The 25,751-nt window shown below is 36.9% G+C and overlaps 1 protein-coding gene across 1 annotated transcript in view; it reads right to left on the bottom strand.

Annotated features, from left to right (window-relative positions):
- Positions 1–25,751, bottom strand: part of LOC110399996 (adhesion G protein-coupled receptor A3-like) — a 261,744-nt gene that overhangs the window by 192,951 nt on the left and 43,042 nt on the right. The gene's annotated exons all lie outside the window — the stretch shown is intronic.

Genomic DNA, 25,751 nt, shown 5'->3' with positions numbered 1-25,751 from the left:
AATCTAAAATTTTGCTGGACGATGGAAAATGTGACATCAACAACATCTCAAGAAATAATCCAAAGTCATCAAACTATTGTAAATAGTATATAGCTGCTGAAAAAAAAAATCAGGTCTGCTATAAGTGCAATGATATCTGTTCTCACAACACATACATGAGATACACTTCCACATCTAAGTATTTTGTGGAAAAAATCCATCTCTCTCGCTGACTCAGAGGACAAGAAAACATTGCTAAAAATTACGTTAAAATGATAGAGAAGAGGAAAACAGAAGGCAAAGAAAAAAAGTCACTAACTAGCCTGATAGCAGCACAATCCAGAATATTCATTTGTCCAAAGTATTCAGATGTCTACAAGTGCACAGAACAGACCTGACACTTCAGGGACATGCTGTAGCCAGCTTGTACTGAGGTCAGCGTTTGCCCAGAAACCTGGCCCATCTGGATTTACTGCACATACACAAACCAGAAGCACAGTATACGCTCCTTGGATGGGCATGTGCTACAGTTCTTAGATCTATACTGTATTTTTGTCTGAGGTTTTCCAGAAAGTATAGAGCCATACAACGTGGCTGTAGCAGTGCATCTTTCCTGTTCTCACTGAGACTTCTGGCGCTTCTAAAGTTTCCCATAGAGCTATTCAACGCCCAAGTCTGACACCTGTGGTAAAGGCATCTGACATAACAATGAAAATAACCATACCAAATTTAGCAGAACTCTGCTATAAATCAAAATAAAATACTGACTTTTACATACTGAAAAGGAAAAGATCAATTCTTACAGTTTTTTAATAATTTTTACAGCAATAACGACATAAAGTAGGGTATTATAAACTAACCGTTGCATTGTCTTCCACTACTGTATCCTTTACAGTTTTAAATGACTAATTATAGAAAATTGTTTTGTTTTTTTTTTAAATAAACCACTTAAATCACAAATAAACTGATCGCAGGAGCATGTGCCAACTCAAGGTTTTCAAAAGATAGTTAACTATGCATCTCCACTGTTTCACCAATGCATGCTGTAACACAATGGGAAGCACAGCAATGACAACAAAGTACTAGGCTGCAGTAAGTGAGGATTTGCTCAAATGCAACAGCTGTGGGCACAGAAACAAAGGAAAGAATCTGCTTACCCTCAGAAGGCCTGAGATACACAGGGATCTCCAGCAAGATACCCTTGCCTCCACTGCCAACCCTTAAATGAGGTCTAGGAAGGGGTGGATCCTGGCCCCACCTGAACTCCCCTGGGTTGGCCCTGTCTTCCCACCAGGTGCTCAGTCACTGCTTCAAGCTGTGACTTAGCATTTCCTCTACACATGTGCATACACAACGCATGCAGAAAACCAGTCACAATCCCATTCCTTCACTAATAACCCACTTTCTCTTCTCAGCTTGGGGGTAACTGAGGAAAAATTATAGTCAAAATAGAATCCAGAATATTCAATGTAGAAATTTCAAGATTAACAATGACCTTGCATTCATCAGCTGAAATAATTAAGGAAATATTGAAAACATATCTTTAAACTTTTAGTCTTGAACTCTATGTTAACTCACAGGCAGGAAAATCTGCAAAGTTTGGAGAACGCTAAAAACTACATCCCACATGAAAAAAAGGAAAGGCAAAATGTGAAATATTTTAAAAGTAAATTGATGCTTGGATTCAGTCAGAGATTTCCTGAGCAAATAGTCATTAGAAATGAAAGACTTGCTATCAAGCAACACGATCTCTATGAAAAGATGAGTTTTAACAGGTTCCTATTCAGTAAATCCTCGTTCCCTATCCAGCAAATATCCATCTGACAAACAGGTCAACAAACTCAGCACAGTCTGTTTAATCCAGGATAAAGGGAACCGCAGAGTTTATGCCAAATTAAAGTTTGGATAATAACTGAGATAACACATAGGCTAATACAGAGAAACCCAATGCTGTCAAGTTATCAAGTCCTTGCTACTCAGATGTCTTTGCAGTGTCCTTCCCAAGAATCTTGTTTTCAGAAAGACTGAAGAGCCAACATATAGCATTGTACTCATACCTAGGTGTATTTACTTTGCTGTCACTCTCCTGCAAATTTATTACCCTACTGCTGAATGCTCCCAGGTTCAGTAAAGATCCAGCACACATTTTGAGCTCAAACTTTGCACCACACAAAACCGTTACACTCCATCAAGCCCATATAGCTATATGCATACAGTGCTCTCCCTGAAGAAACATACATTGCAAAAGTAATCAGAAATTCAGATAATCTGCTCATGGGTAAACAAAAGCTGTCCATATTTAAGGAGATCATCTTCAAAGATCAGCAAAATAGACTACTGGCATCTCAAATAAGGAAACAGGAGTTTAATTGACAAAAATCTCATGAAAACAGTTAAAATGTAAAGAACAAAAGACAGAAACAACTATCTTTTTCATCCACCTAAATGTCCATAGTGTTCATCCGTAGTAGTACTTTCTGGAAATCCAAAAAACAGAATATATCTTTCATATGAAAAGTACTTTGCATCACACGTAAGACCCCAGCCCAGTGGACAAGCTGATGGGTGACACTGTCACACAGTTTCATTACAGTGGTGGGGAAGGTACTTAGAGCAATACTTGGTGCCTTCCCTCCGCGCCCTTTCCCATTTAGACTTTTTAAAAACATCAATCATTTTCCTTAAACTGACTTTTTTTTTCTAAGTAGATACAGTTTTCTCATGGAATAGAAGTACATCAACATAGGAAAAAAATAATTTCTTTAGGGAATAGGCAGTTGGTTTTTTTCCACACAGTACCAAGATAACATGACAGATTTGAGGAAATGAGCGTAAAATTCAGTTTTCCCAAACAAAATACTATTAATGATATATTAACTTGTATAACCAAGACTGTCTCAATAAGCTTTCCAATTACATATTTGAAATATTCTTTGAGATTGACATCATTAATATCAATGAAAATTAATAGGAATTCCACAATGTTCTTTAGCGCATTAACAGAATAATATCCCCTGAGGGAATTATTAAACAAAACCTATATTTAGCAGTAATATAAAAGAAAATGATTAGAAAAACACTGGCAATTCAGCAGTTCTTTATTAATAGTGGAAGTTCAGTTACTCCATTTTCCTTTAGAAGGTACTGCAAAAGAAATGTAAGCAATGATTTTTTTATATCTTAATGTGGCAACTATAGCTCTGATTTGGAACATGTGATTCTAGGAAAGTTGGCTATAGCCAGAACACAATCAGCAAAAGAACGGATGGTATACAGTGCTTCAGTGAATAATGCTTCCCAGTGGTTTGAATATGGCTGTTGTGGAAGAATCTTTCAGCAACTTTAACTAAAACCGAATCTGAGTTACATTCATCACTGTGTTAATGACTATAGGGAAACAGCCCCATGCTTGTTCTGGTCTGAGGTTCTGCCTAAGGACTTTTTCCCTCTCTCTCTTTCCTAACTTCAGAAAGATCCCATTTTCCATTACTTCCACATTGAATTTGACTAGTAAAATATCAGAATACTGACTGAAAGGTCCCAAAGTGTAAATTATATCTAAAGAAGTAACTTCAACAATATGTGAAGTAATACTAGCAGATTTTCCTCACTTTCCAACAGTAAAACCTTTGGTCTGTAATTGGGCACTTTCCCTCCTGGGACTTCAATACCAAGGTGAGTGCATTCGGTTGAACAAGAGGTGGCTGGGAGCACAAAGAAGGTACTCACACACTTCTCCACACTGCATTCCCATGTGCTTCCTCATCTGCATTCTTTTGCGAGTCTGCATACGTAGCTGGCTAGGACTAATTTAAAATTCTTCACTTAGACAACACATTCTTGCCTAAGCGATGCACAGCTGCTTCAGAATATTTTGCAGGAGGTTGGCTGTGCTTAAAAGCAAACACCTTCACTAGTGTCTGCTATAAATTAGCCCAGGAGTGCAAATAAAGAAAGTTATATTGCATTATGTTTAGCAAGTTTCCTTGCAAGAAAATTCTCAACAAAAGAGAAACAACAGCCCAACAGTTATACCACTTTGATTGTATGTACTTCTGGAAATTTTATTTGCAAGTTAACAATGAGAAGTAGTCCTTGCCAGTGGAAACCTTGCTTCTATTGGGAAATAGTAGACAGACAGACAAACATGGCCTAATAAGGTATCTACAGACATTGCTATATAATAATAACATATTATATTAATTACATAATGAATTCTATTAATCATATATAATGATTAATTAGGCCAAGCTAGAGCACCTGATGGAGCTGTAGGCGTCCCTGTTCACTGCAGGGGAGTTGGACCAGATGGCCTTTAAGGGTCTTTTCCAACTCAAATGATTCTATGATAATGGATATTACAGTAATACACATAACTGAAAGTTTTAGTCAGATTTCTTAGCATTCATATATTCATTATTCATATAAATTTAGGTGATTAACTTTGGAAAACATACTTGTTTGCAATGTTTTGATCAGTTAAACAGCTGCTTGGACAGGAAAACACGCAACTCCCTGCTGCACTAGGCATTTGAATTCACAAATTCCTGATTTTATTTCCTTGAATTCAGAGTACCACAACTACTCTTAAAAAATAAAAATTAAAAAAAAAATCCAGAGCAACTAGTTGTTAAGAAACAGTCTTATTTTAAATTTCCCCCTTATAAAACTCCATTGTAATATGAGCATATACACAGATGAGAAACTATTTAGGTCAGTTAACTGTCCAACTTTTTTTTTTTTTTTTTTTTCAAAAACAACAACAAAAATGCTCAATATCATCCGAACTAATAGCACAATAGCGGCGTGGCTTATAACTAACAGAAAACTAAATCAGATTTAAAGCCACCCACTGAGCTGAAAATATTTAGAATTTAGCACACTATAACGAAGGATTTCACAAGCCTTATATCCTCACTGCGGACAGCTTGCACATTAAACATTTGATGATGTGAGAAAAACAGAACACACTGTCTGTGTGAAAACCTTCGGTCTAGCGTAGCAACAAAAATAAATATTTCACTGAAAAACCCTCAAACCTGTAAGTGAGGCTACTTTTATTACTGATACAGTATCTGCTTTATCTCCTGGGTGGCCAAAAATGTACTAGGCAAAGGAAAATGAAGTTTCGCCAAAAGAAAGACTTTCCCATTCCTTTGTGTTGCGCTACTTGCAATGCTAGGCCTTCCCTGAAAATCTGCATTATATTTCCATACCTTGTGAAACACTCTGCATACAACCTGGCACAACGATTCCCAAGAGGGTCTGTCACACACCAAACTCTTTGGCATTTCAAATCATTTAGAAGGCCCTACCGACATATGACAAATTTCCATGGACAGCAGCAGCTGCGTGGCCTGGTGTTGTTGCAGCTATTAACCTCCGCTACAATCCTATGGCTGAATTAAGTTGTCTGCCAGCAATTCCAGCTGGCATAATACATTAGTATGTGGTGTCATGCTGTTTAGCTATGGTCAGTGTAGTGACATGCTGAGCTCCATGTGTTCATCCTCTTTTCACAGATAAAGCTTAAATCCTGGAACTTCATGCAAAGTAGTGATTTCTTTAAGTCATAGCCAATCCAAGCCTTATCAGTCTTATATACATTTAATCAAAATAAATGTCTTAAGAAATGAAATTCATCTCTGCACGCTGTAGTACCATACATGACTAGACTGGGAAGAGGACAGTCACAGCTAAATAGCCCGCTGGAGGCAAGTAAAGTTGCATATCTTTATATTGCCTGGTTTTCAGATTGTTGTGAGGGCTGAGACAGCCTGCGGAAGATTAGTGCAAATTCAGCATTGAGTCCTGCAAGCTATTTTTGGATGGCACCTAATCTTCATCCTGAAAAGCACAATCCTTTCCCAAAGGGCATTCAAAGAAACATTTGCAGGATTTCAGAAATAACATAGTTCAGTAGGAGATGAACAAATAAGTAAAGCAGCAAAGGTTGCTACTTTGTTGATGCCCACCCTTTTAAAGCAAAGGTCCTTTACCAGCTCAGTTATCAACACTTAAGTGGTTCCAGTCCCCAAACCAAAAAAGCAAAATGCTCAGAGAAGTGTTGCTTCAGAAGCAGTTACTCATGGACACCCACACTTTCTTTGCTTGACAGAAAGCCTGTCTTTAACACTCTTTGTGGAAGGTTCAGTGAGACAGGCTGCAATTTATTACTGCTATCTGAACTCCACACAATCAGATGACAGTAACAACCACAGTCTGTTTCTCCCAGTTATCATTTAATAGATACCTATTCCACCAGAAACGGGAGAAAATTTAAAGACAGAGTGTTCATACATTGTATCACTCTGAATATTGTGTTTACTTTTAACAAACTAAGTTTGAAACTGCATACAGCTATGACAAAAAAAGATTTCAGAATCTGATTTCAAGAATAGCAATAGAAGCAATTCCATCGTCATACCTCATTTTGAGACACGGGGAATACTTCAGAGTGTTATCTTCACAAACAACTTGTTAGTTGAGAGACAACTGTTTCTAGTCCTTTCCAGAGACAAAAACGAGTTAATGATTGGGTTGGGCGGGTGGGTTTTTTTTTTTTTTTTCATTTCACTACAAGCACTATTAGGTTAATATGTTTTTATGAAAATTCTTATTTAGGAAAATAAAATAAAGTGTTTCATGGATTTCAAAGTGTATTACATTTTCTCTTTCACTATCCGGTTTCAAAAAACAGACCTATATTTTAAGATTAACAGCTATTTGAAATGCAGACAGTGAAGCGAGGACAACCTTCCCGAGTAAAGCAAATGAATGAAAAAATGAGATTTTATACAGTCCTATTGTTATTGATTGCATTCACCACATGCTCTGAAAAACACGATAACCCTTTCATTAATATTATACTAACTTACCATTAAGCTACATCTAGTATGCTGTGACATTTCCCTGCAAGATTAGCTTTTGCCTCCCATGCTATTTTTTATGGCATTGATCTTTATTATTTCCAACATTGAATCGATCCATCGATGTCGGTGCCCATGGCTGAGTGCAGAGCCAAGGGGAAGCAGCTCTGCCTCCACCATTTCACTGCCCCTCAAAATGGGACCTGACCGGCTCCCTGCTTTCATCCTTTTTCCTTTCCTCTGTAATTACAGCCACACCTACAATGAAACCTTACAATGTTGCTAACTAGCCTGATAGCTTCTAAAAATTTACTTTTTTTTTTTTTTTTTTGCAGTCACAGTCATTCTTTGAGACGTTCCTTAAATCATATCAAAAGTTCAGAGGACAAACGAAAAACAAACTCTTTATATACTTTTCTGCAATCAAAATGAGTTTTAAATGGAATTTTGGTTTTGTCGTGTGGGGCTTTTTTTGGGTAGCAATGTGGTGATGTCCTTCAATCAACTTGCATGAGAGTCTTTCCCAAGCAAGCAAAATGTGTAAGGAATGCAGAACGGAGCCCTTGAGGTATTTGGGGGATGGTGAGGAAAACAAAATTAAAAGTGACTGAGGTGCCTCTGTTAAAACCATCTACTTTGTACGCACATGAACGTTTCCTCATTAAAGATTCATAAGGACTTTATAGTTTTAATGCACATGTGGCCAGTGTTACAGTTCAATAGCCAGAACTTTTAAAACGAAAAGGAAGAAAGATGAGAGGAGATACCTTTCTGTTTTTTTTTTTAACTGATTCCCTTTCCAGAGGTTATAGAAACTTGCATTTTACAGACCAAAAAACAGCTACTGCAAAACTGTGCTTTTCTTAAAAAGGTCTGAACAGATGAAAAACAAATCAATGTGTCAGTGTGTCTGCTGTAATCCATATTCACAACTGCTGCCCATTTCCTGCTTCTGAATTTCTGCTTTTTTTTTTTTTTTTTGCCCCAACAAAGAATGAAACCACATCCCTCAGTCACAACCCTTTTCTACAATCTCCTACCTGTCTGTGAGGAGCACCCTGAACAGCTCCTTGCCTGCAAATGATAGTAAAGTATGTGAGTAGAAAAGGACCAAGGAAGAGAAATGTATCCCTCCCAATATCAAACTGAACATCTGCACACAGAAAGCTCAGCCCTGGATTTCTGTAGGTCAGCCTAGGACAGTAATGACTTCAGCAGGATATACCCACAACTATGGCTGTTTAAGAACATGCAGACCCTTTCCTTCATGATCATTTTTTTATGATGCACGTTATACTCTAATTCTCCTACTGTCTGTTGAATTGATGCAGAGGCATCTCTTTAAAAGTAGGCGCAATGGTTGTGCCTCACAAGACCTGCTAATGCTGCCAGTCTCCCATCTTGTTACTTTGGAAAAGAGAAACATTTCCACTGCCCTTCGCCTTGTCATTTTGTTCTGTTGTCTAAATCAGCTGTGTGGCTTTTGAGGTTCTTTTATTTTTGTCTTCTTAAAATCATTGTTCGAATTGCAAGGGACCCTAAAAGGCCACCTGTTCCACCTCCCCTGCTATGAACAGGGACACATACAGCTCCATCAGGTGCTCAGAGCCCCATTCCAGCCTGATCTTGGGTGTCTCCAGGGATGGGGCACCCACGACCTCTCTTGGGAACCTGCACTGGTCCCTCACCACTCTTATCATAAGGAAGATTTTCTTTACATCTCGTTTCAGGTTGAAACCATTTTCATTGGTCCTATCTCAACAGACCCTGCTAAAGAGCCTGTCCCCTATAGAATCATAGAATTGTTCAAGTATTTTGCCAGAAAGCTATCAGCACCTAGTAAAAAGCCTTGACTTCAAGAAGACAGGCAGGCATCAACACACCCTCAGTACTCAATCCAGTATCAGGAATGAGGGAGGATTTAGTTTCACATCAGCAGACTTCTAACATAGTTTTGCAAAGAAAAAGTTTTGCAACAGAGCAAGTAATTGTGAAAGGATTGCCCTCCAGAGGGATTCATCTTTTTAAATTTTTCTCTTTGGACATTCCTAAATGCAGCACAACACAGACAGTCCATACCTTTGCCAGATCCTCTTTTCAGTGCCTTTCAAGGTAGATCAGACGCATATTATTTCTAAGCAACATCCACTCAAGTAAGCACACCATGCCTGTAGTTTAAATAGATTCAGAGAACTGACTTTTTTTTTTAATATCCTTTTTCAGCAGTTCTCTCCCTTCTCCTTGTGTTAGTATCAGCATCCCATCACACAGTAACACACATCCTGTATTTGTGTCCTACCAGCCTGTTTTCCACCTCTGATCCTTCCATCTTGATTATTTAATCTCATACTCCATTTCTGCTGCTCAATGTTTCTATCACCTTTTTTACCCTTTCCACTTGTTGTCTTAATGGCAGAGGCCTTAATCATAGTCTTAACAATATTACCTTCTACAAAGATCATCTTCATCTCCCATTTGATTGAGCACAAGTGGTTTCCTGATGGTTAATGTGCTGTATGGCTTGATACTGTGACAAGATGCATGGACGAGAAACTCCATGCTGCATCCAGAACACTCAAATGCCTGATAAAACAGGCAGCCATCCTATACACTGATTTCCAATTCCATCTAGCTTCCTGTTATAATAAATCCAATGCTATACAGCAAAATATTTAGTGTTTTCAGTTTGGCTTTCATTTTCCAGAATTATTTGGCAATTCTCTATAACTCAACATAATTATCTCATTATTGGCTTCAAGATGACAGAATATTTTTGTAGTGAATGACCGCATCTGTACTGTGTCAGGCTTAGCTGGAGATTAATAACAGGTAATACCATTCTGCCTACTAATTTTCACATTCATGATATCCTAGTTACATTTAGAGTGACAGATAAGATCATATACTTATTATAATAAATGTCAGTCACAAAAACACTCCAACTTAGCTGGTGGCAGCATCAAACTTTTGGGAAGACAGGTAAAAGATACGTATATTAGTATAAGCTTGCTTTGCTAAGTATTCTTGTGATTATTACATGTTATATTAGTACTTATTCTAGAGCACAATGCAAAATCTATTCACATGCTTGTGTCCCCATCTAGCATGGACAAAGACAATGAAGCTGACTTGGATGTTGTAAACCATAAGAGCAGTTCCCATTATAACACCTACATTTCAGGGAAAAAGAAAATACGATATTTTATACTTTTCAGTACAAGGTATCTGATACATCACCATGAAGAAAATTTCAAGGTTCATTATGATTACATTGTGTGACCTTAGTAAACTTTATAACATTACTACTTAAAATCTATTAAAAAGCAACAACATAAAAGCAACAACATACTGGTAAATCTATACTAAAATTTTTATTTCCTAGCATTGTAGACTTAATCTTTCTTAATTCATTCTGCTAAGATCAGAGGTACTCCTGTCATCATTTAGTCTGATTTGCTGATAATAAAGCATTTGCAAAGTTTCTGATTTGAAGTGATCATATGATATTAGATATTCAGGTGAGAATTTTTTTTTTTTTTTTACATACACAAGTGTTTTCTATTAAGTTCGTTTGTACACCATTTAGGTATTCATTCTTTGGCAAGCTAAACCACTAATATTGCAATTCCATCATGTACCACAACTAAGCAATCAGAATTTTCATACTCTATTCCACAATTAATGAGGCTACAATTTTTCTATCAATGTCTTTCAATCACATACACTATTGTTAGTTATCATCCAGAGTCCTGTATGCATCTTTGAATTCATTTTCCTTTTTAATTTTTTTTTTTAATGTGCACAAATGCAGCAAGTTATAGCAAGAACAACTTTTACTAGGAAATCTCACCATGTTGATATATGACACACACATACATATAATGTACCAAGTGAATGTTGCAGAATGATTCATTTCAAAGTTTTATTTAAATTTTTGCACAAGCGTAAGGGATATCATTTAAAACTTTTCAATTCAGCCAAATGAAAACAGATTATTACTAAACTGTGGAGGACCACGTCTGAAACTCAGAAACAAATCTCTGCCATATTTCAAGCCGGAATATTTCAAATCTGAATGTAACAGTGTTGAGAGAGGAGAAGGGAGTGGATAAAAATCACTATTTTACACAATTTTTCTTAGATCCTGTCAAAACCCTTTTCCATGCATCATCAGAAAGAATTCAGCTGCTTTTTAACGAATCTCTGTAAGAAGTTAACCTCTGGCTTAACCTAAACAGCCAAACAGCCACCAAAAGATCTGATGAAATTATTAGCACTAGAGATTAAAAATACAGAATTAGAACAAATCTGTACTAAGCTTTTGGAAGAGACTTTTGTACAGAGAAAAAGAAGATTCCAGAATTAAAGTTTAAACCTTCTGAGTGTATCACTGGGAAACCAAGTCTGTATTTTGGAAGGTTTTTAAAGGACAGTATTATACAAATAATCTATATAATTTAAGATCCAGAACAAAGGAAAAGTATGCATTTCAAAATTACATTAGTGGCAACACTAATTTTAATAAGGGTATCTATTATATTCCAGGAAAATACAGTATAAAATTCTCTTAAATAGTTATAAAGATAATGTTGAAAGCATATTTTAAAAGAGTTGTACAGTAAATTAGATGCTTTTTCCTGGAAAAAGGAATTTATGATTCATAGTCATTATGCAACCAAGTAAATCAAGAATGGGTACTCAAATTTATGACTGTTCAGGGTATTAAAAAACAAATAAACAAGCCAACCCACAATCCAGAAGTAGTATATATATAAAATTGTTGAGCATATTTATTTTAAGCAAAATGCATTCAGATCAAATGATAGTAGATGAACCTGTTGCTGAAACTGTGTTATTTCAATGCTGGACTCATCTCCAGCATCACTTCAGGCATGCATTTGTTCAGGTTAAAATAAATGACACTTCTTTGGAAATACTGATTAACTTAAAAAACATCTTCTAATGACGGTTACCTGTTTGTTCAACAACGGGCAAAAGAAACAGGAAAAACAAATCACTGAAGGGTGGTGTATTACATATATAAGTTTCAAGCTTATCCAAACTGCTGCCTTCCTCTGCAAGGTGCAGTAAGTTCTAAGCACTTCCATTGCCTCTGTCTCTGAGAGAAGAGGAAGAGGCGGGAGCAAAGAGTTGGGCATAGAATAGCGATCTGTGGCAGTGCCACACTTTGTGTTTCTGTCAGCCTCTTCTTCAACTGTTTCTTTTCTTCTTTGACATTGTTAGGAAAGAAGCAAATAAGCAGTAAAATTACCTTTAATTTAAGTCAAAAAAAGTCAAGTAGGATAAAATTAAATGGGAATGCCTATGCTAATATAATTTTTAAAAGTAATATTTAGAAATCCCTTGTTCTCAACCATAATATACGCAAATAAACTATTAGGAAAATTCAAGTGAATAAGCCAGAAAACAAAGCTGACATATCACCAAATGTAACACAGAAAACTCCCAGAATAGCTGGCATGCAAAAGGAGAAATGCCAGTTAAGAACAAAAAAATTGCTTTGACTTTTAGCATTCTGGGCTGTAGCTGGCTTGCTGGGTAATTGGCTGATTGACTGTTCAGCTAACTTTCTGGGTGAGTGCTGGAGCAGGCTGCCTGACTTCCTTCAGGCTCACAGCTGGCAAACTGGCACTGATATTATACATACATGCACGTGCGTTCCTTATTATTTTCTTTGAATCCACACTCATTCTGTCTCACATAGGAGCTTGGAACTTCAATGGGAAATGAATGGTAATCACATCTAGAATAAGTATTGCCAAATAGGCAGTATTATTGTCATCTATAAGTTCATATTTAGCTAACCTGAATTCATCCAAGCAAGTGATGCAAACAGTGCACTCGTGTAGCTGTACGGTAGAAATTCAAGATGATTCATTCTTAATATCAGAACATTGGCTCGTGAGCAATGAAACTAGAGGTAACATTATCAAGATAATTATGCATTTAAAAGAATAGTTCTCAAAGTCAAGATCAATACAAGTTGGCCAGGTATGCTCCTATCTCCGTACTGAAACAAGAAATTTCAAGTTTTGGTTCAGCCTGCAAATAGATTGCTCCTTTTACACTGACCCATTACCAAAGCTTGACAGTAAAATCTGTAAGCCGGTATAAAAGATTCTTTCTCTCATTCTTCAAGAGTGAGGATGCAATACTTTGCATGATCCTGTCTGCCTTTTGCTGGCTCACCACACCTCATTAGAGTTTGTTTTTCATATATCCTATATATCATCTTTTAAATGTTGCTGAACTACACAGTGACTTAAACAGGTCATCAGAAAAGCTTTGGTTTCAGAAAATTTTCTTCATGGAAGTCTGACTGTGGAACACCAAATGCTGTTTACCCTTCCCAGGTATCCTAGAAGATTTAAGTTTCCTGCAAATCCAGTTGAGGAAAACAGTATCCACATCTGCTTTTATAAGAGACTAATTTAACGAAAAAGAAGGGATACAAATGGAACTTCATAGTGCATCACTAGTAACTTCACTACAGATTTACAACCTCTGAAACACGCAAGTATTAAAATAAATAATCACGCAGTTAATTTTCTACAGTTTATCAGAAACACTAAAGATTTATTCTGTCAAAGCTCAGCCGTCACACCAAATATTTGAAGAAAGATATTTGGTGGGTTCGCTCAGCAAAAGAAAGTGTGGCAGACCATGTGCTTGCAAGTTCCACAAGCTGAAGTAACAACAACGCTGACAACGACATGCTTGTAGGGGCTTTTGCATATGTTGGCGTGAGCCCAGAGTCCTGAAGAGTTCATGCACTGATTGCTGGCATATGCTTAGCTTCACAAGCACAGTAGACTTATGTGATAAATTATGGCATTACGTTCTTTGTAGACCTCATCGAGAGCGATGGCTTCACTTTTCAGCCTGAAACTACCTTTCTTCCTAGAACACTTGCTAACGAAATGGCTGCTCAGCCTCATGCTAGCTACATGATCTGGAGAAACACGGGCAGTTCCTCTGAAAGGGGGGAGCATTAGGGAACTGCATCTCCATAGCATAAGGTGAGTGAAGACAAGGGCTACTGAGAGGCATTAGGCAGGCTGACGATACAAAACTTGGCCTAGTTCATTCACAGGTGGAATTTTCACACTAAAACATTTTAGTGGATGTTGGTAAAACAAGGCAAAAGCGAGAAAGAATATAGGATTTCATCCACCCTTACAAATGTGGAAATAATTATTCAGATATTTAATACTACATGCAAGAATGAAGTACCTGCCTTACTACATAAGTAGTCAGAATGATATGAGACAAAAATACAGTAACCAATGACAATTATTTTTTTTAAATGATCTCACAGGAATCACATGCCTAAGAAATGAATATTTCAGTTAAATAATAACTCAGAGAAGCAGTGGGAATTATTGAAGGGTAGAGACTTGAAATTAGGAAATAGAAATTTAGAACATACATCCATTAGAACAGTGACCCAAAACAGAAGTGGAAACACCAGAAATTTCATTATGTCAGTATGAGTGAAAGAAGAAAGTCTGTATAAACATCATTTCCACATGTGCTGTTGCTAACCCTTTCCAAACAGGCAGGAACCTTACGACATTTCACACGCATCCTCCACCCTTCTGATAATATTTACGATTTTAACATACCACTTTTTTTTTTTTTACATAAGCTAAATGGTTTTCCTTTCATTGTCACTACTTAACATAGATTCAGACAAGGTGAGTGGAAAAAGTAGAAAATGGATGAACGAAGGAGAAACTATATCAAAACTATTAGCTAAGGTGAATTTTCTCCTCTGACAGTAAGACAGAATACAAGAGCAGACAGGTGTACAAAACCAGAGAGCAGCTTCTGTGGAGTAACAGAGCCAACAGGAAAAAAGTAAATAAATGAGACGTCTATTTCTGCTTCTGAAGAAAGACCATTTCATTTGATTTACATAAACAAACTACAAAATGCTCATTACAGACCTCTACCTACACACCTGAACACACGGACATCTGGAGACAAAGGTTTGTATATTACCCTCTACCACTACACAGATGACAGTTCCAATAAATAAAAAAAAAGTTTGGTTTACCAAATTCACAATTTTAGAGACAGCAAAAACAAAACAAAACAAACCTCCCCCATTCAGGGAACGTATAAAAATAAGGAGGAAAGCAGGAATCAATTCAATGTCATCAGTAGGGAGCTTTCAAGTTTCCTAGGGTTTAAATGCCAATTTGGTCAGCACTATTACACGAGACCAGAGAAAGCAGCTTTATACAGATCTCCTAAGCCCTAATAACCCAGTGAATTTCTAGAGCGTATTTTCTGCATGTAGGTACTTAAGAAGGGTTTTCCTTGTATTCAGCTGTACATGAGCTTTACAGTGTGAGCCTAACTTTCAGACATTATACTAAGCTGAAATTTTACTTGTCAGAGTATTCAATGAGTGGGACACAAATCCATTTGCTAGACTATTAAAAAATAATATATTGTGATTGGATACAAAATAAATCAGATAAGAATGTCACTTTTAGATACATTTCAGGCTTTGTGCCCATAAATATAAACACTTCATGGTTACTTTCATGATGTCATTGAGATTAACCTAGTTTTGGTTTGCTTTGCCAAGGAAAGTAAATATTACAGCATTGTTTATTAGTGGTGAACACCACAACGAGAAAGGAATTTGTTAAAATTAAAGGTTAACAGTACTATAAAATAACATGGGTAAAATCAAGTACATTTACAATACAGATAAAAATGTAAAAGTAATGCAAAAAAAAAGTTTAGCTAATACAGAAAAAAAAGATTTGGAGCTGCCCTTAAATTATTTACTCAAAATGCTGTTTGAAACTGCTACAGAAGGAGTTCTGTGCCTGGGTGGGGTTTGCTGAAGTTAGAAAATGTAGTTTGTGACATGAATCTTTGCATCTTTACTGCTGAAGACTCTTGGCGCTGCAAGGATCAGCAGCAATGTGTTACTTTTTGATTGGTGCAGGACATGGCTTCTGGAGGTTACCCTCCTAGTAACTCCTTTTTCATTGAAATGCCAAAAAATGCTGAGTGAGGGAGTGCTGCATGCTGTGTGCCAGCAACCTGAACTGGCGAGGCACTGAAGAAATGTCTGTGCCCATGTTGGCTCATTTGTGGTCAAAGGAACTGTCAGGTTTGGACTGATAAGGATTTACTTGTTCCAACAGCAAAGAAACATAAAAAGAAAATCTAAAAAAAAGCCACATGACAACTTCATCTTCTCTGACACATTATAATTTTAAGAGGCATTATTATGAACTGACGTTTCAGAGTTCTTAATGGAGTGCTGGAAAGCAATTAACAGCATGGTTAGTTTATGGCGTATATGATGAGAGGGAGCACTGAACAAATTTTCCTCTTATCCCTGGAAACAGCCTGGCTGCAACCCATTCTGCTCTCACATTCCTAAATATTTTTGTGAGCTCGCATAACTCTGTACAGCAGGAAAACTTAATACATTACTTGAGCTTCACTCAGCTGGGAAAATTGTCCCTTGTAAGGCACCAGCACTTCTCAGAGATACCTACAAGCAATTAATGGTACAGAGGGGGAAAAGCTATCCAATGCTCAACTTAGCTGCTGACAGTACAGAAAACACTGCTTTGTTCTGAACACAATGTACTTTAAATTCTCATTTCAGCTGAAAAGCATGTCTTTAAGGTCTTTTAAAAAGCATTATCTTGCTTTGCATTGAAACAAATGTGAATATTGAACATAAAAAAAAATAGAACACTTGCTGAAGATAACAACTGCAACGTGTGTTTGGGGAACATACGTCAGCGGTAACAGTCTCTTTCATCGGCCAGTAATTACAGCACTGTAGCACAAGCATTACAGCTACGGCTGAGAGGGCATGCTTTTTAATTTTTTTTTATTTTTTTTTTAAATCCAGGTACCTACAACTAAAATCATTTTTCCTGATCTAGCATCTTTCAGATTTTTTCATAGAAATGAATTGTTGTGAAGAGTTTCAAGCTGCCCCTCTGGCAGTTTTCTGGGTTATAAAAGCATGATAAAAACATTTTATTTATGCTTCGACAAGTTTCTTGCATTATGCTAACTCAAGTGGCTTATTTTTAACTAAAACTGCTTATTTCTGCGAGATGAAGCTCAGTATCATTGTGTAGAATAATTTCAGTTTATTCATTCAGTACCCAGGACAATAAAAATCCACATTTTTATTCCAGCACAATGTTCCTCTCAACAAAACACTTCCTAAAGTAGACCACGGAGGAATTTTGTAATTCCTTTTTTTCCACAGAGCATGTGCATAGCTCAGACTACACAAACATCCTCTATAGCTCTCCCAGTCACTTTCCATTTCAAGAACGAGGCAATTTGTGTTAACGCAAGACAGCTTATCATGTGCTAAGTCTGCATGCAATTTTCTCGTGAGAACAACCATTTTGTACCTACTTGACATACGCAGCACTATGCTACACCCAACTAATCAATTCTGTCTATATTAAGAAGTGGGGAGAAAAACTGCCCACAGCTGTAAAATTACATCAGCCTTCCTAACTATTTTAGACAACTTATTTCAGTTTTGTTTTTGGGTTGTTTTCTTTGTTCAGTTTGAAACTCAATTGGCATAAACATAGTCTTTCTTTCCTTCAGTTCTTTTCAAGTACATTCTATTTTATTTTTACCTTCTCAGTGATTCTTAGTCAAGTACAGAGCTAGAGAATAAAAGCTATGCTTTCTGCAGGCATCCCAAAAGTTTTGATGGCAACAATCTCCAAAGGCCATTGGCAGCAGATTTACACACTACCATGATGTGAGCAGGCAACAGCAGGTCTTTGTCAGAGACCTCACAAGTCTGCAGACTTAAGCTCCTGGCGAAGAATATATTTTATACGTTTTTCTTTTCCTATGAATAAGCGAGTGAGAAACGTCTGCCAATTGATATCAAGTCAGAGAAAGAGCAAAAAAAACAAGTGATTCAGTAGAGCCCAGGGAGCTCTGGGAGGGAAGGATGGAGTTTGGAGCTTTTTCCTGACACATGGGGGAAACGGTCCTGTTCAGGACCTGAGGTCTCTCACATTTTATGTGCAGGTGTGACCAAATGAGGCAACCACCCTCGGTCATGTGAACAGTAAAAATGCTAAAGAACCCATCAAACGAATACAAAAAATATTGCAATACTTTTTGAAGTTTGAAAACATTATTCCAACCTCATAAGCAACAGCTTACAGCTGAGAAATCACAATCACAAAATACTGAGCAGAGGACTGCTAGCAACTTACCTCACATCTCACTTGGTAAGACCAGCTCAACCATTACCAGCTAACACCAATCCTTACCAGCTTGGCTTCCAGCACACTGCTGTGTAACTGCATACAAACTGCCCTTAAACCACACTTCTGTTCTTCCTCCAACAACCAGCGTGCCATTTCTTCATAGAAAAGGTACACAGATTGCTTCAGTCCTTAGTCACATAGCTCAGCTTTATCTCTGCAAAAAGGTTCTGCTATGTGGAAATAAAACAGTACAGTCTTGAAATGAAGTACTGACATATTTGACAAAGATGTTCCTCAAACTGCTGCATCTCTAGAAAATGTTTTTATACTGGCATGTGGCATTTCCAACAGAAATGTGTTGTTAGGGAAAAAGAAATGCAAAATGTTACAAGCATAGCAATGGAACCTGACAAACCATGGATGTCTTAAATACCATTACCATAGCACATATATTACCAGCAGCTGGCAGCTCCGTGCCCAGGCTGAAACTATAGCTCGCTGCCAGGACTGGAGGAATGCAATCCCAGCAGTCTGTTGAGCATGGCATAAATTCCTAGCAGCAAATGAGCAGTGACAAGACCTACATCTCGCTATGAAGCACAGAATTAAGAGCACAGACATGCCCTGCTAGCCCATACTTTTTCTATCAGGGAAAAATTCTCTAAGATCCAGAGAAATTAACACTTTGAAGACAAATCAGCAATAGGCTTAAGGTAGAAAAAAAGATGGAAATCAGACTTGGTTCTGGACACCTTGTCCTAGAGCTATGGCATTGACTTTGCTAACCAGTTTTTCCAGAGTTAATGGCTGCTGTTTTTCAATGCCACTGTTATATCCAAAAGGAAGCATCAACTCCTTTGAGAATTGCTGCTTGTTTTTAATGCTATGCTGTAGAGGCTCTATACAAGTATACATACAGAGTTGTCTCATCCTCTGTAATGCGAAGCATACGATGTTTAGTAGTCTGTATTGTGACTTTGCACTGGAAAATAATAATTGACTAGAGGAAAAAAAATCCATTATCTTTCTGTCAGATTGCATTACAAGTTCCTTGACAGGCAGTTCATGCTCATAAGACTTACAGTACCTGCACCTATTAGAAAGAGGGTGATGTAATTTTCCTTTTAATTTCTAACTCTTCTGTCTCTGAAAGTCAAACTAACAATAACAATACTAAGTTTTATAATTCCTGATGTGATGCTAAATCTCTCATTGATACTGCACACCAAGACAAAATAACATCTGGAGTTTGGAGGTGGTAGTGGGTTTTTCTGTTGTTCCTTCCCCCTCCCCAATACAGAAACTTAGCTTTGGGTTGTTTTTTTTTTTAACAAATAAAAGGCAATAAATGTTGAATGAGAATTTTCCTCTATCACTCTACTTAGCTAACAACACTGTAGTCATCTCTCAGTCATACACTGAGACTAAAAGGGTAACTCAAGTTCAGTGAGCACTGAAAGGAACATGAGTTACAGGAATTGTTCTCAGCCCAGTTTAGAGAGATTGGGCAAAGTACAGCAGGAGAAACATCATCCCAAAAAATGTTCCTGATCTTCTTCATCTGCTGGGAAACACTCAACCACTTCATCCAGTAATATAGTATAATGAGATTTTTGCAAACAATTATAACAAGCCAACACAGTAAGAAATTTAAAATGAAAAATTGCTTGTTTCCACCAGGACTCCCCAACACATTACTAGACAAGGAAAAATAATTGCTGGAGCATTTGTATTTTTATTCTTTTAGAAAACTGAAGGTGAGTTTAAACAGAAAGCTTGTTTGTGATTGTTGTCAACTGGAACAAGAGAATTCACCAAATCCATGTGGGAGTTGAAAAACAAGAAAAATGTCAAGACGGCTTCAGCTGCTTGAAAGAAATCTGTACTGATTCCCCTTCTTATTTCTCCAAATAAATAAATAGAAGTGAATAGTTTCAACATGCTGTGACTACTTGCACAACAGAGAGCTTTAAGATATGGGTATTAAAATACCCTCTCCACTCACAGCATTTCTCAAAACATGGCTAGGCTGTATTTGAGGTGAATTAAATGTGGTTATCTGAAGTCTCCAAGATTAATTAACCCACTCTCTGTAAAGTGTTTGTATGAAGTTACAAGCAAGCCTCTTAGCTGCAAGTTCTTCGAGTAAAAGAAAAAAAAAAAGACTTTTACAATTGAATCCTGGATGTCATTGCAAAACATTAGCTTGTAACAACTAGTCTTTATCTATTTTTAAACAATTTCAAAAAACCCACAAGTAATTCAAAATTTCATTTATGAAGTTTCTAACTTTAAAAATGTCATATGTATATGTTGAAATCTAAATTGTTTCAGCATTTCTTTAAGCATTTTTCCAATCCTTCACAGAGTCAAAGATGTACATCTCAGTTTCTGCAAGTATACGTGCACACTTTAGATGTATAGGCAGAAAAAAAAAGCACAGCGACCAGTAATATAGAGAATGTAAATTGTATGTTATAAGAAGTACTTCAGAATATTGAAATGTAAAACTTCTATACTTAAACCGTTCATCACTTGAGCTTTGGTGAAGAATATCCAAATACCATATTTTTATAACAGCTGTTTAACAATGTGTTTTTTTCCCTATGATCTAATTCACTGTGCTTGCCTTTCCTGCCCTTTCATTCCCTCAAATTAATGTGTTATTACTTCAGTTGCATAGCACAATACAGAATTGCAAAAAGTAGTTGTACTGCAATCTACCAAAACCAAGGTTTAACTCAGTCTTATCTATTAAGAAATGAGGACAACATGTGGCTGCATAGTTGGTAGCCTTACAATACCACAACATTTAATAAAGGCATAATCAGTGTGAGAACTGGTCTGTATAGTTAAAAAATAAAAAATAAAATCTTAGAAATATTTCAGTGATATTCTTCTTTGTCTAGAAAAACGTCCAGGAATATTAGGAAAAATGTGTCAGTGACTGTTTTACTGAAACTTGAAGTTACAGTATTACTGCCTGGCATGCTTTTGTTCTGGGTCAACTGTGACAAATATGTGTAATCTTGCGTAGTGATCTTCCATCGTGATTTCCCAAGGAAACGCCGCTTATGCAATCATGTTCTGTTTGTGCATGTTTCTTTATTTTTGTTTGTTGATTCCCTCCAAATAACTTCTGAACCTGATAAAGACTTTCAGCCACATGGGACAATACAGCAGCAGTCTCAGAGGTAATTATGCTTCTATAAACTTCATGAAAACACACATTCTGTTACAAAACAGAGATAGAGACTTCATACACCCACTTCAAAATAAATTCACAAGTATGAGATCAACCCCAGTGAGCGCCAGGAAACCAACAGGGGACCAGAATCCACAACAGATTGCCTCCTGCTAGAGGTAGCAAGGGGGTCAGCACAGAATAGGAGCTATCCAGGCAGAGTTGAGGAGAGTAAGAAAATGAACACTGTTGTTAACATCTTGCTGCATCTTGTTTTGTGCCAGCTGACATCAGGATGAGGGGAAAACATTTAATTTCATAGTCTAGGCCTCAACTTTGGGTCCAGCACAGCGGGAGCACCTGGCCCAATAGTCTCAATTGTAGTCTGCTTTATGCTTCTGGGGACAATGGCATTTTCCAGAAGAGTTATTTAGAAGCCAGCTATTATCAAGCTGAAAGAAACACGCCACTACTGTTACTCATAATATTCATTTGCTATACCCTGTTGGACCAGGATCCATGCAATACACTGCCATGATACAGTACCTCCTGGTAACTTGGTAATCTGCACTAAGCCTGTGATTCCTCAGGAGATAACAACGGTTATTCCCACAGCCAACAAGTTAAAAATAAAAGTTAGAAGAAATAATCACATTATAAAAGGAACAGATTTTTTATTTAATGCCTTGTTTCAATTTATGGAATATATATATTTTTTAAAACACTGAGCTACACAAGCTATATAGACACTCAGTTTTTCAGGTCCTCCACATCATACTTACTTACGTGAGAGCCTCTGCGTTGCTGAGAATTACCTAAAAGGAACACCTCACTGTTTCATGGCTTGGAAAACTTCCTTCACCATTCTTTTGCGGTACTCAAAACATAAGCAAAACTTACTGGACTGTGATAACTAATGCTATCCTGCTCAGATCAGCACATCTCATAAGAATGTAAGACACTGAATACCGACAAAGGCGGCACTGAAACTGAAGCCATTACAAGTTGGCAAGTCTTTGCCCCAAGCTTCAAATCCAAACCGAACTCCAAGCTTCCTGAATACAAAGTCATCTCCACAGGGTGTACCACAGAAATGGCTTCAAGGTGTTAACAGTTTGCTTACCACATTTGCTTCAAAAAAATTTATTTTTCTACCCATAGTTCTGATTTTCATCCAAAACAAAGGGAGTAGTCAAAGTCTATATAACTGAGTACAGTACAAAACCTAAGTTTACAGAAAGTTTCTATTCCCGCATGGTATTTAAGTAATAGCATTCACCTCTTTTTAGTTAGACTACAAAGTAAACCCAGAGGCACAGAGGTGCATCATGATCCAGATGCTGAAACACATTTGTGAGTCAACCTTTACAAATGAGCACAAGGGTTTCAGAAAACTCAAGCTGAGTGCTGAGAGTGTGCCACCTCTACAGAGAGCTCTTGTGAGTCATTTGTCACACTCACAGAATACAGAAAAAGCACCCTTTGTGAAACAGGGTTTTTCAAAGCATTGTTACAAGCTTTCCAGTAAAAATGCTAATATTTCATAAAGGTATTCTGATAATTTTTTAATTATACAACCTTTAATACAGATACTGTTACATGTTTTATTTTTAATATTAATGAAGTATTAGTAAAGATTTTATTACCTTCTATTACCACAAGGGAAATAACTCCATCCTCAAATTTGTTGGCTTTTTTTTCCCCTGGCTGGTTTTATCACCAAAAAAGCTAATATCAGATTTTCTTTTACAGCAGTAATACAAATTAATACAACCTGAAATAAAAAACTTATTTTTTTTTAAACATAGCATGAGTATTATAAGAGTATTTTGAGAAGCCTGCAGAAACAAATAGAACCCAAGATCCAACTACAGTAATAACTAAAATAACGTGTTTTGTGCACAACATGAGACAGTCTACCATGGTCTTAAAATTTAAATAGCTACTGCCTTACTCTTAGAACAGTCAGTTCAAGTGCAAACAACTAGTGCCTCTCAGCTATCTCAAACTAGAACCCTTCATTTTATGCAACTGCTCAGCCAGGCTTCTCACTTGTGCAACACACTGCTGGGAAATCACCAGGACTTGGGAGTACTAACACTTCTGTAATCCAAATCCTGATGTGATATGCCCCAGAAAGCAAAATAATAAGGTAAAAATTGTCACTAGTTCATTGGATAATGGCTTGAAACAGTTCTCGGCTCAAAAAGTGGTTTTGAGCACTCCAGCACAGCAAAAAGCCAGAATATAAAGAAGTTTTGGGGTTTTTTTTGTTGTTTTTTTTTTTTTTTTAAAACTTCCCCTCTAAAGTTTTCAAGTTTGACATTAAATTATTTCATCATCCACATGAACTACTGCTTTTCTGGTTCACAGTAACCACAAAGGAATGACTGACGTGCACAATTCTTGTCTCTATGGCATTCACTTCCCTAACTTTCTGTTCCCAGTAAGACCACAAGGAGAGCAAACCTAAATGGAATGAATACTGCTTAACACCAGTACATCCACATTTCTAAGCACGTGATCTTGTGAACTGAACATCACCTCAACTGGGTTTTCCTGTTAATATTTCATAACCTTCTCGACCTCACCTTTAAGGCAAGGAATAAAAATTCTTTGGTCCACTTTGATGAGCCATGAACAATGCCAGCAGTTGCTGCCATGGTCCTCCATCATAAGCACTTGAAGTACCACTCTGAAGTGGCTTGTGTATAAGGAGAGTACAGTGGGAAAACCTTTGTCTAAGAGTTAAGGGCACTCAACCAGAGGTAGTTCATTCACACCCATTGCTTCCACCTCTTAGAAGATTACCCAAGCCATTTCTAAATCCCCAGCTGAAACTTGGCCCTTGTACATATTTATGAGAAGTGCACAGAAAGAGACAACAAGGAGCAGAGCGTCTGAATCTGATGAGAATGTCACTCCTAGCCTTCAAGGACAGCTTATGGATTTTGTATTAACATCATGGCCAAACAGCAGTCACCATATACAGAGACAAGACTCATTCATCTGCAACGTTTTTAAAAAAGAATAATCAATACTGTAAAATTAAGGTTTAGATGGTGATGATACTTAATGCTACACACCTAAGGCATTTTGTTTTGTTACTGTTCTCAATACTGTTTGCAATGTCTCTTCAGGTTGAAAGAATTTCCCTAACCAATAACTAACACACATTTTAAGAGTACATGCTCAGTACTACTGCTGAGACACAGCATATTCCAATTTTATTCATTAGGAATCCATATGCATCTTTGTTAGAAGTTCCCATGTCAGAAGGTATGGGAAAATGCAAGTTAAACATAGAAAAAAGAAAAATACACAGAGGAAATATTTCCCTCTAAACACAATTTGCAATATCTTAGGATTTTACTTACTGATTTCCCTTCTTTTCCATAGATTTGTAATTCTATCCCTTACTCCAGATTTTCTCTAAAATATTTGCAAACATCTTTATAAACATCATATCAATGTTAAACTTTAAACTGAAAGTTCACTAGTGAGTATATAATACACACCACAAATACTGTTCGTTCCATAGCATTTAATATTGCCAATATTAAATGAAGTATTCGTTACATCTATAACTGTATAAAGATAATATTTATTCACAGAGACTCTTCAGTTAGCTACAGTTCATTTAAATGTGGGGTGTTGGTTTGGGGTTCTTTTGCATACAGAAACATTCATATGTGATGGAATACATTCATGAATTCACAAATTTAACAACTACTTCATATCAACAGCACTATATAGTGAAGGTATTCTTAGGAAGGAACAAAAGCAATTTAATCTAAACTGCAGGAGATAGCTTAAGATGCGTATAATTTAATTACATAGCTTAGACACAGCAGTAAAGTTTCCCACAGATAATAAATACAGACTTTTAGACTTAGTAACAAGATCATTTTCAAATGAGTGACCTATGCATACAGAAAACAGTGTTACTACAGTAGCTCTGTACCAGGCACTTATTCTACTGAAGCTTCTAAACATTTCCTTCCTAATTCATTGGTTGCTTCTGAGCAGATTAGATGGAAATCTCATCCTTGCCCTTCCAAACGCTGGCTACAAACACACAATCACAGAGCTTTATCAGTGCCATTGTCTGCTCTAGTGAGGAATGCTGTCCAGTTTCTTTGTCTAGAATACAATTAAAAATGGAAGCATTGGAGACCAATGAGTTAAACAACCCAAACTATATGTCAGGTACATTAGTGTTACCATTACATATACCAGTCTTCTTTGTGATAGTGTACACAGTGTAGTACAAGTCTTTGACTGGATGTTTATTTTAGTTTCAAATTGATGGCAGTGCCTTCCTGTATGTTCCACGTCCATCCCCATTCACTCATTCCTATTCCATTTCTTAACTTGACAGTTGCTTAGAAATTCCACTGTGCATTACAGTTCAGAACACCTCAACTTTGTTATCCAAGGTTTGGTTTTACATCC

The sequence above is a fragment of the Numida meleagris genome, chromosome 5 (genome assembly GCF_002078875.1).
Source record: "Numida meleagris isolate 19003 breed g44 Domestic line chromosome 5, NumMel1.0, whole genome shotgun sequence".
Classification (NCBI taxonomy): domain Eukaryota; kingdom Metazoa; phylum Chordata; class Aves; order Galliformes; family Numididae; genus Numida; species Numida meleagris.
This window is presented reverse-complemented; position numbering and strand designations above follow the sequence as displayed.